General features: G+C 40.8%; 1 protein-coding gene across 8 annotated transcripts in view; it reads right to left on the minus strand.

The window, feature by feature from the left end:
* Positions 1–7,569, minus strand: part of WDFY3 (WD repeat and FYVE domain containing 3) — a 271,299-nt gene extending 263,730 nt beyond the window's left edge. For all 8 annotated transcript variants that reach the window (XM_045820302.1, XM_045820298.1, XM_045820300.1 and 5 more), the window contains exon 1: positions 7,036–7,569. The gene's annotated coding sequence lies outside the window, so the exon portion shown is untranslated. The remainder of the gene's footprint in view (positions 1–7,035) is intronic.
* Between the last annotated feature and the right edge of the window lie 3,625 nt (positions 7,570–11,194).

Below are 11,194 nucleotides of genomic sequence, written 5' to 3' on the forward strand. Positions count from 1 at the left end.
TACAGACATTGAGTGGGCTAGGATATACAAAGTATTTCATATAGTAAAAATATCACTAGGCTTGTCACAATGGATTACAACACTATGGAAGGTCAATAATCTAATATGTATGATGTATTATACACAAGAAAATCTACTGCTCATAATGATTTTTGGTTAACCAAAAATGGAGGAAAATGGCTCATATTACTAACAGACATTACCTTAAATGTCCTGCTTCAAGTCTTACAGCTTCTGCAAATACAATACTTAAGGGTCTCCCAATGTCCTTCCCCTGTAGGGGTCAGGCAGGTTATGGAAGCCTGAGACAGAAGGACTGAGGGACTCGGAGTTACAGAACAGTTCTATGCTTAAGTTGATACCTAGAGCTCTGAGGTTCAAGGGTGTGTGCTGAAATCTGACACTTCTACAGACTTGATGGTGAGCACCAAAACACCCCTAAACGCCTGCACCAGCAGTCAGGTAAGTAAACCAACTACAACTGCTTGCTCAACCAATGAAACACACTAAGAAATTTCTGGTACTTTATTTTCAGTACTAGACTTTTCATGCTATGCAGGGCTCCTACTGAGTTGTATATAGAAATGATAATCTAGACCTATCCAGTGTCTTGTTTATTAGTGATTATGAGGCTAATAAAGTAACCTCAAGAAATATCCAATAAAGGGAAAACATAAGTGTAAATAAACCCTATCTATTTAGCTTGGAAGAAGTTATCTATATTTATTATTACATTTGTTTATAAAGAATGAATGAATGAGTTTCCTAAGTATTTGGCATTTCTTAAGCTTGAAATTAGAGGAAGGATAAGGCCATTGGAGAAACACGTTAAGGCAGGGGTGTCAAACTCATTATCACTGGGGGCCACATCAGCCTCATGGTTGCCTTCAAAGGGCCGAATGTAATTTTAGGACTGTATAAATGTAACTACTCCTTAACTATGGTCAAGGAGCTTAGTGCTGCCACCAGGTAGATACAAGGTGCCAGGCCGGATTCAGCCTGCAGGCCTTGTGTTTGCCACCTATGTTAAGGGATTGGGGGGAAGCTTGCCCATGTGTTTAAGGGAAGGAAAAGAAAAAGCAGAGGCGGTCACACAGATGTGCACTCAATCATTGACTGGGCACTTACTGAGCACCTGTTATGCATGGTTCATTGTCCTAGCATTAAATGTACACTAGTCAGCAAAACAGACAGAATCCGCATCCATATGAGCTAGCAGTCATTACACAATACTGCTGGGTTATCTCCTACCCAGTATTCAATGATTAATCTCATTTTCAGCAACCCCATAATTCAATAGATATTAATTCAATGAAAGTGGAATTCAGGGGTAAAAAATAAAACCTTGTGATGTTCAGTCTAGGGAAGAGAGACAAAAAGTAAAGCACCTAATAAGTAGCGGTACAACAAAGGGTGCTAAGGGAACACAGCACTATGCTGGGTAGCAGGAAAGGCCCAGGGGCACTATAGGGTAGCATATTTAGAAACTTCAGGTAGGATACAGGAATGCATCCCTGTCCATGCCCAGGGCAGGCACACTCTAGGCTCAGAGTCACTAAGTTCAGAAGTTAAAGTCCTTACACTGGACTCCACCATCTGCCAGTGCCTCCACCACCCTGACCTCAGCTCTCACCACCCGACAGCCAACACTTGGCTGCTCTCCCTCCTGCTCCAGGGTCTCAGCACCTGCCCTTCTCTCAGATGTAAAAGTCTCAACCATCCCCTCAAATGCTTCACGACTCTGCTCACATGTCGCCTTAACAGAGAGGTCTTCTCACAGAGCCTTCTAAATGACAACCCCACCCCCACCTCAGGACCCTAGTACTCCCTTAACTCCCTCACCCAGCCTTGCTTCTCCATGGCACTTACTGGCAACTGACAATACAGGCATCTGTTATCTGTCCCCCCATCAGAATTTAAGCTCCTTGATATAACTCTATCACCTAGCACTGTGCAGAGCAGATAGCAGACACACACAAATCCATTTTTAAAGAATGAACAAAAGAATAGCTGCCATCAGGGATGAGACTGCAGAAGCTGAAGCCAGGCCACACAGAGCTCTGCACAGACCAAGACCTAGTGCTTTAAAGGCTCTTTGATAACGACTTAGGATCTATTAAAAGGTTTTAAGCAGAAGAAAAAAAATGCATATTGGAAACACCATATTTTATATTTTTCAAAATTAAAACAGAAAAAAGAGAATCATTTTGGAAAGGGTGTGAGGGGAACTGATGAGAAGGGGTGAGGGTAAAGTTAAAGCATTTAGAAGACCACTGTAGTAATTCATCAGAGGAATACAGGACTTAATAAAAGGCTTTTGAGGAGGAATTGGTGGAATAAGTGAAATATTTAGAAGATAATAAAAGCAACTGGACCTGATCTGATGCTTAACTGTATGTGGAAACTGAGGAAGACTAAGGAGTAGAAGATGACTGCCCGGCTTCTATCTTGTGACAGGGTAGATGACAGTCATTCAAACTGAGAAGAGAGGAGGAGAGAAAACATTTGGGGGGAAAGATTATGAGCTAAGTGTTGGTCATGCTGAGGTTGAAAGGACTATGGGAACATTTCAGGGGCTATCTCTAAATCAGCAGTTGGATATATGAATCTAGAGCTAAGTAGTAAAAGTTGAAAAAATACTTTATAATTTGAGAATTTTAATTCTAAAATTTTCTTAAAAACAAAAAACAAAAAACAAGGTTTACATAGATTTTATAAAAGCCACATTTAGGCCCTGGCTGGTGCAGCTCAGCGGACTGAATGTGGGCCTGCTAACCAAGGTGTTGCCAGCTCGATTCCCAGTCAGGGCACATGCATGGGTTGCAGGCCAGGTCCCCAGTATGGCTGCGCAAGTGGCAACCACACATTAATGCTTCTCTCCCTCTCCCGTTCCTCTCTTTTTAAAAATAAATAAATAAAATCTTTAAGAAAATAAAATAAAAGCCACATTAAAAAATGTTAAAATCTAAGTATTAAAATTCCTTTATGGTGAATTCCATATGGTGAATTGCTTTTTTCTAAAAAAGCAATTCTAATAATATGAAAGACAACTGCACAATAAGAAACTCAAAAAACATTCTTTAAGTGCCATAGTGAATGAGATCATGACTGATGATTAAGCCAACAAAGAATTATTTAGTAATGCCTATCATAAACTTCCTACGTTGGTCCAAATACTGAAACTAAAACTTAAGTAAAAAACATTAAAGGAGACCATTGCACATATAACAAATGTGTTATGTGGCTATAACAGCAATTTTCAACTGGTGTGCCACAAGCACTTTTAAAACATGCAATACCTGACTTCATTTTCCCTTAGACTGTCACATAAAAAAAAAATGACAACAGCCAACTCAACAATAGCTGTCCATTGTGAATGAATCAAAATTATACCTATTTTTTTTCAAATTGGCAAAAAAATGCATTTTTTGGTGTGCTGTGGAATTTTAGTAATTAGTTTATGTGTGCCATGAAAACGGTTGAAAATTACTGGGCTATAATTTTAATAACTGAGAATACTAAGTGCTGACGAACATGCAAAACAACTGAAATTCTTATATTGCTACTGGTAGGAATGCAAAATGATATAGTCATTTTGGAGATCAGTTTGGCAGAACAACATAAAGTTACTGGTATCGATAAATATACATTTATAGGACCCAGTAACCTCACTCCTAGGTACAACTCAAAAAAAAAAAATCTGCCCCCACACACAGCAACCTCTACATAACTGTTTACAGAAGCTTTACTCATTGTTGACCAAAACTGGGATTCAAATGTCCAATTCACAAACAGATGGACAAATTGTGGCACTGCAATAGAATAGAATGCTACTCAACAATATAAAGGAACAAACTCAGTGGTGTGCTAGAGTGGGCTGGTACCAGCGGGTGAGACCCCACTGGTAAAAATTTACAGGAATTTTGCCAGCTTGTTTAGGTAGCTTAATACAGGCCATGATTAGAGTATTTACAGTGCAATGATTACCAAATGCTACAAATCAGGGATTTTTGTTTCCTTTGGAGAGCAAGTTGTTAACAATATTTATCAGCACACCACTAAACAAGCTACTGATACATGCAACAACTCATTAAAAACAATTTTTAATAAGTATCAAAAGCATTATGTTAAGTGAAAGAAGACACAAAAGACCACATATTGTATAATTTCAACTGCATGATATTCTAGAAGATAAAACTATAGGGGCATTAATTGGTTAATGGTTGCTGGGGGATGGGGATTCAGGGAGAGGACTGACCACAAAGCACCATGAGAACTTTTTGGTGTGATGGAAAAGTTTATATATTGATTGTGGTGATGATTATCCAACTGTATACATTTATCAGAAATTTTACTGCATGTAAACTACACTTCAATAAACCTGACTACAAAACAATTAGAGGAATCATTTATTTATTTTCTGGAAGATGAATGCATCATACACGGGGAGACTGGAACTTATCAGTGGAAATATCAGGAAGTCAGGTTTTAACTCACATAAATAGAAAAAGATGAAAAATGCTGAAAGCAGTGAGCTTGTAGTCACAGGGAGTATGAGTATCAGAGTCTGGATGATCCTCTCAAGGATGCTGTAGAAATGGCCGTACTTTGGGTTCAATTTCAGACTAGCATCATCAAGGGTCGTTTAATACTAAGGTTTCTTCTTACCTGGAGTTGGTGCTTCTAAAATTCCATGATATTGTGTGTTTGATCATCTCAGATTCACTTTTCAATTTTAACAAAACATCAATTACCAGTTTTAACATCAAACAAATGCTACCATTGACTCAAAGCCTAGTGCAGCCTTCCTTGTTGTTAGGAGTGCTAGTTTTGACTTTACAAAGTCTGGGTTTAAATGTTGGCCCTCCCAGTCTCTGTAAGACTTTGAACAAGTATCTCTAAAGATTCCTCATCTGTAAAACAGAAGTAACACTTTCCTAAAGTTTCCATAAGAATGCATGAAAAATGATTTCTCTGTGCCAAACTGTCAATAACAAACATTTCTTATAAATAAAAAATACAAATTCTCAAATATAATCCTAAGAATTTTAACATTCCAAATATGAGATCTATTCTTTAATTCATAATCTTTTGTAGAAACTGATCTTGAGAATAAGATGACTCCAAAGCTTCTGTATCCCCCCAAAAAGCATATACAGGTATTGTTCATTTTTTTGAACTTCACTTTATTGTGCTTCACGGACATTGGTTCTCTGTTGTTGTTTTTAAACAAATTAAAAGCAAGATTTTCCACCAGGAAAAAGATTGTGATGAACTTTCTTATGGTAGTGTGGAACCAAACCCACCATATCTCCAAGGTATGACTGTATATGCTACATTCTGCACATAAACTGAAGATTCAAGGACCTTCTGAAATACTGGTATAAAAATGCCTGATGTAAACTCTTAAACTTGCCAAGTTGAGCAGTGTAATTTAGGAATCTTCAAAATTGAGAATCCAACTAATATTGAAATGTGTCATTTACTTCTTTAAAACAGGTATTATAAGAGCAGAAAGAACATGTTTTCTAATTCATCTCATTTTTGCAGAAAATTTAAATTAGAAACAAATTTTGTACATGAATCAATTTCAACTCAGAAAAACTAGCAGAAACATGTATTTCTAGCTGCTTGAGAATGAATGGTTCAAAGTGTAACATGCAGTACTGATGCTCAAAGATTGTAGATAGAGTTTTCAAGTCAGTCTAATGCATTATATTTTTTAAATATAAAAAACATACCAAGCTAATTCCTATTCTTAGGGTCACATGATAAAGTTTTCTTTTTTTCCAGCTGGATTTATTTTTTCCTAGACCTATGCACTAGTATTACATCTAGTTTTTTTATTAACCAATATATTTTGGTTCTGTTTTAATGTTATGTTTATTTGTTATAATGCCTGATAGTGGAAACTAATTGTTCTCAACCTCCTATCAAGTAATTCCAACCTGGAAATATGCTATTTCAAAACAAAAGGTTTTGTTTTTCTTTAATTGTTTGGTGTTCAGACTACAATACCCAGTTGGCACTAACCAACTCATGCCATTACTGAACAAGAAATAGTTTTTCCTATGCATTAGCACCATTTTCTCACAGGAAACAATTTTTAAAGAACTGGAAGTCGAGGCAAGGGTTCACATATACAGTAAACATCCTTTCAATCAGGTTTCCTCAGATTATTCCAGTGAAACGGAACCCTAATACTGGAGATCTCAGAATTCAAGGGTAAAAAATCTATGAAACGCTGCACCTGACGATCAAACATTAGCTAGGTGGGCCAAATATGCTTTTTCATCTGAAAGGTCACTTCTGCTTTTAAAACCCCACAGTAACAGGGAATGTTTGCGAGGCCATTGCATCCCCTGTACAAGAGAAAAAAAGGGCAAAACACAGAACACAGAAACATCTTTGGTTCCTTCCATAAACCAAAGGTTTCCAGCACAGTGTGTGTGTCGCGGGGGGGAGAGAGCAGGGCCAGAGAGTAAGCCAAGAGAGGCCCGCAGCCCTGGGGGCAGCGCCCGAGGGATGGAGGCCTGTTCGACTGGCTGCGCCCGGACGCTGGGGCCTCCAGAAGCTGAGATCCTGCGGGGTCTGGCGGAGGGGCGCAGGGCAGAACATATCCCGTCCCCCCCCGCCCCGGCCCCCCGCGCCAGTCCTGGGCAGTCAGGTTACGCCCCCACTGCTTACTAGCTGCAATATCCAGTCCTCTCCTCCCCCACCCTCGAAACACCCAGCATCTCTCCCCACCACCAGCGGCGCGTGACCCAGACCCTGACCCCACCGCGATGGCGCCCTCTCCAGGCCGCAGTGGAGGGCACAGGCCAGGCCACCAGCTCAGATGGCAGCGGCGGTGGCGACCGGGGGCTGCGGGGTCCCAAGGGAGGACATCAGCTGGGCCGCGGCCTGTCCCCAGGGGCAGCGGGCGCAGGGCCGCTAGTGGGCAGCGCCTCAGACCCTCTCGAACAAAGCGGCCGCGGCGGGCCGGGCGCGGGCAGGGCGGGGGGCAGGGAGGAAGGCGGGGGGGGGGGCACTCACCGAGGGCTGGCAGGCCCGGCCGGCAGCGGGGACCGCGGCGGGCCGGAGCTTCGCACCGAGGGCGCGGTGGCGACGGGGAAGGGGCGGCGAGCGCCGCGTTGCGCCCGCGGCTGGGTGCCGGACCTCCGCTTCAGGGGACTGGGCTGCGGGCTGGGCTTGATTCTGCGGGCGCAAGTGCGGGAACCGGTCAGCCGGGGCGGGCAGCGGCTCTAGGCGGTCGGGGCAGCGACGCTACCGCCTTTCCCTTCTCCTCTCCGGGCCCGTGGTCCCCTGCGTCCTCCTCCTCGCTGGGTCCCCACCGCCGCCTCAGCCTCGGCGATCCTCCGGCTTCTCTTCTCCATCAAGGTCGAGCCGACCCACAGAAACCATCCCGAAAAGTGAGGGGTTGTTGCCGTTTCCCGCAGCTGTTGGTGGCCATCTTTAATCCTCCTCCTCCTGCTCCTGTTTCCCCACCTCCCGCTGGCTGCCTGACTGACTGACTCTGGATCCTCCTCTTTCCCCTCTCGCTCCTCCTACTGAGACGGCTACAGAAATTGCAGCCCTCTTCCTCTTTTCCCTCCAGTCTTTCCTTCCTCTTTCCTTACTTCCTTCCCTTCCCCCGGCTTCCCGCTTCCCCCTCACTCTGGCCGGTTTCTCCCCCTTTTGTAGGTAGTGAGCGCTGGATGCTACAAGCTTGAGTTGGGCCCCAGGTTTCACCCTTGCCCCTCCCACCCCTTCCCATCCCTACGCACCCAGCTTTCTTCCCCTCGCCCTGCACTCAGCTGCCGCAGGTTCTCTTTCCAAGCCTCGTGTCGCCTCCGCGGTCCTCGCCCTCCTCGATTCCAGTTTCTCCTAACACAGCTGAGAAAAGACAGCTGGGTTCTGCTGTCCTTAACCCTGCACCCGTTTGCTGGATGCTGTCAGACAGCGATGGAAGAACGGCTGACTGTGTTCATTTCACTCGAGCTCGAGTACAGAAGCACTACCCCCGCTAGCTGTTTTACTACGCAGTTTTGAAACTCTGTCCGGGCTGGTATGGCGTTTGGCTTCCGTCCATTCATTATCGGATCCAGGAGTTGAAGAGCCCAGTTTCAGATGTAGCGTTCCCTCGGTGACCTTGAGCCGGTCGCGTTCAGATTTGCAGGTTTTTCTTTCCTCCCTGTAAACCTTTGCAAACCCAACAAACACAGTTTTTAGACCAAATTAGCCCACTTTGGTAAACCTGTGACCAATAAGTGATCATAAGTTTGTCCCTCTGTTGTTTGTTCCTAATCAATACAGTGGGCAATTATAGGGAGGCTTCAATTCTGACAATGCAGGCAAACTGAGTCAGCAATTACTGAGTGGACTCCCTTAAACAGGCTTAAAAGTGGGGAAGTGGTCATACCGTGCAAATGACAAACTTGTTTTTCCTAACACTGCAATCTACAGAGGCTCGTGAATTTCCTCTAGTAAGGATGAAGCAAGCTGGACTTGTTTCTTTTTAGATACTGTCATATTGGACCCATTTGAAAGAATTCAACCACTGATTACTGCAAGGTTCAGCACTGCTGACAAATACAGGGGATATACGTGAGCCCTGCGTGAAGTAAGTGTGGGGGGGGGGTGCGGGCGAGGGGCGGGGAGTCACAGTTTCTGCTTCTTTGGGACAGTGGCTATCAAAAAACACCTTGCCCTTTCAGAGTAAAATGACTACTGGTAGATGTGTTCAAAGGTCATTTTCAACAAGCCCAATGTGAAAAAAAAATGTTTTAAAATGTAGTTTTAGATGCTACTTCAAACTGAGTCATTTTTTAGGTTTAAATCTAAAATTCAGTTATAAAAATGTGTTTCAGAGCACTTAAGAAGAACACGTCAAAACAAACCTAAAATATATTTTAATGAAAGATATTATTATACTTTGCGGGGCAGGGATGTGGGGTTCTGATCTTTTTTTTTGATCCAAAGTACCCTGTACCCAGTTAGGTTCCAGATCTCGGTTGCCATCTTGCAATACCAGTAAATATTCTATTTGAAATTGACAGCCTACATTAGCATCTAAAACTTTTAAACCCAAATAAAGCCTTTGAGACAGCTTTGTATAAAACATTTTGGAATAAATTATAAAAAACAAAGCACCTATATGGTGTGGGGTGTATGTGTTTCAGGATGTGTGGGGTTTTTTTGGTCTTTTAGTATCCTTTATTTAGATTTTGTGCTTCTGCAGTCAAAATTAACACAAAATTCTTAACTTATAAGGATTGCCTTATAAAACTATATTTGCAGAAAAATAAAAATATTGAATAACATGAATTCAATATTCATGTTATAAGTGAGTGAGAAAAATCAATTGACTTCTTTTAAACACTTGAGACCAACATGCATTTTGAAAGGGGGCGGGGGTTCAGTTAAATACAAGGTTTCAGTAATTTTATCATTGTGATTTTATTCACACGAAAGAATTCTATTTTTTAAATTAACACTGCAAATATTTGTCTTGAAAAACCTATTGCAATAAAGTTCGCAGGTAGATTAATATACAAATGCAGCAGTACAAACTGAAAATCTTACAAAGGTTTTTGAGTGATATACACAAAAATGTAGCCAGCTTCTTTCTTTTTTACTAAAGCTATATTAACATAGGCATGTAATAGTGGATAGTTTCCAGAGAAATCAGACCCTTTACATTTATTTTTGGCAGCTCTGTTTCAGATCTGTCAGCCTTTACCTTTTTCTAGGCTTTGTTGCTGCCTAAGTGTAGTTTCTTTGTCATGTTAAGGTCCAGGTACAAAAGAAGGTCAGACCAGGTTCTCCCACAACAATATTATTGTTTCACTGTATTCACTCTCAGATAAACTCAAGGTCCTTCATAAAACAAAGGGTTGTGTTAGCATGGGATAAAGCCTTTGTGCAGAGGCCAGATGGAAAGGGATGGAGGCATGTGCAGGAAACTCCCCTGGGAACAGAGGAGCAAACATGAACGGCTATTGCTAGGCAGAGCCTGGCCCCTAACTTACACTTCATGAAAAAGGTGATTGTGGAGAATAACAAAAGAGTATCTGTGATAATAAGCAAAACCCATACTGGTTTTTATCATGATTGAAAATTATATGAACATGAATAAGCAAAGAATCAGTCTGAAGGAAGATGGAGATAAAAGAATCATGAAAAAATATCAAAAAAGGAAGAAATTTTAAAAATAATAGAAAAGAGCAGTATTAGAAAAGTGTTAGGATTGATAATATATATATAGACAATTTGTTATTTAGACAAATATTTTCTTTAAGACTAAGTAAGAAGTAATTTAAACTTGGGCAGATAAAATAATCCCAGAGAAAAGTATAAGTAAATTATAGAATTTTAAGATGTTTATTATCAGAATATAGATTACTAAATTATGCTGGAACACAAAAATTAAAAGAAATTAAAGTTTTGGTTCACATTTTAAATTACATAACTACTATATTTAAAGTATACTGTACATCAATTTTCCCAGGCTATTAGGAACAACAATAGAGATGCCATATTGTTTTTCTTTGTTTGAAAGAGCCAGATGGAAAATAAACTGGACAAGCAAATGAAAGTCTCTGGGGATCATGGGAATTCAATGACTATAAAAACCATATTCCAGACAAGAATATAGTCTTGGATAAATGTTCAGTTTTTATCTCCTACTCTCTGTCTTTTTTTAAAGGATGATTAATATTTCTGCTCCACATGTTTCTCTTTAGATGGACTGTCCAAAATATCAAGTGAATAATGACAAGCCATATTTATCTGCACTGATTGAAATTTAGTATCATTTTTCACTCCTCAATTTAGAGAACTCCATATAATTAACTGATGAGCTGTCCTCGAGACAGTGCCATTTAGAGTCATTACTGCACTCTAATTGGGAAGAAATGCTTTTAGAAAGTTCCAATTACAGATTTTTTTTTTGTTCTCCTTATAAATACATTCAAAGGAGGTACTGAAGCATTTTTTGCTTTGTTTTGAGAGGGTAGGAAGGAGGTTGTAGCTTGGTTATTGTTTTTGTGTTTTTACTTAGGTAAGTAGTACAAGATTTTAAAGGTTCTTTAAATTTTGAAGAGTAACATGAAGACATGAGGAAAGTCAATAGCAACAATTTCTGCTTTTGCGCATCATAATAATGATTATTAGTGTTTTTGAACACTTCATTATTAATAAATTGTATTCCTAG

This window comes from Phyllostomus hastatus, unplaced genomic scaffold (assembly GCF_019186645.2).
Source record: "Phyllostomus hastatus isolate PE091 unplaced genomic scaffold, TTU_PhHast_1.1 phas_scaffold_39, whole genome shotgun sequence".
Lineage (NCBI taxonomy): Eukaryota > Metazoa > Chordata > Mammalia > Chiroptera > Phyllostomidae > Phyllostomus > Phyllostomus hastatus.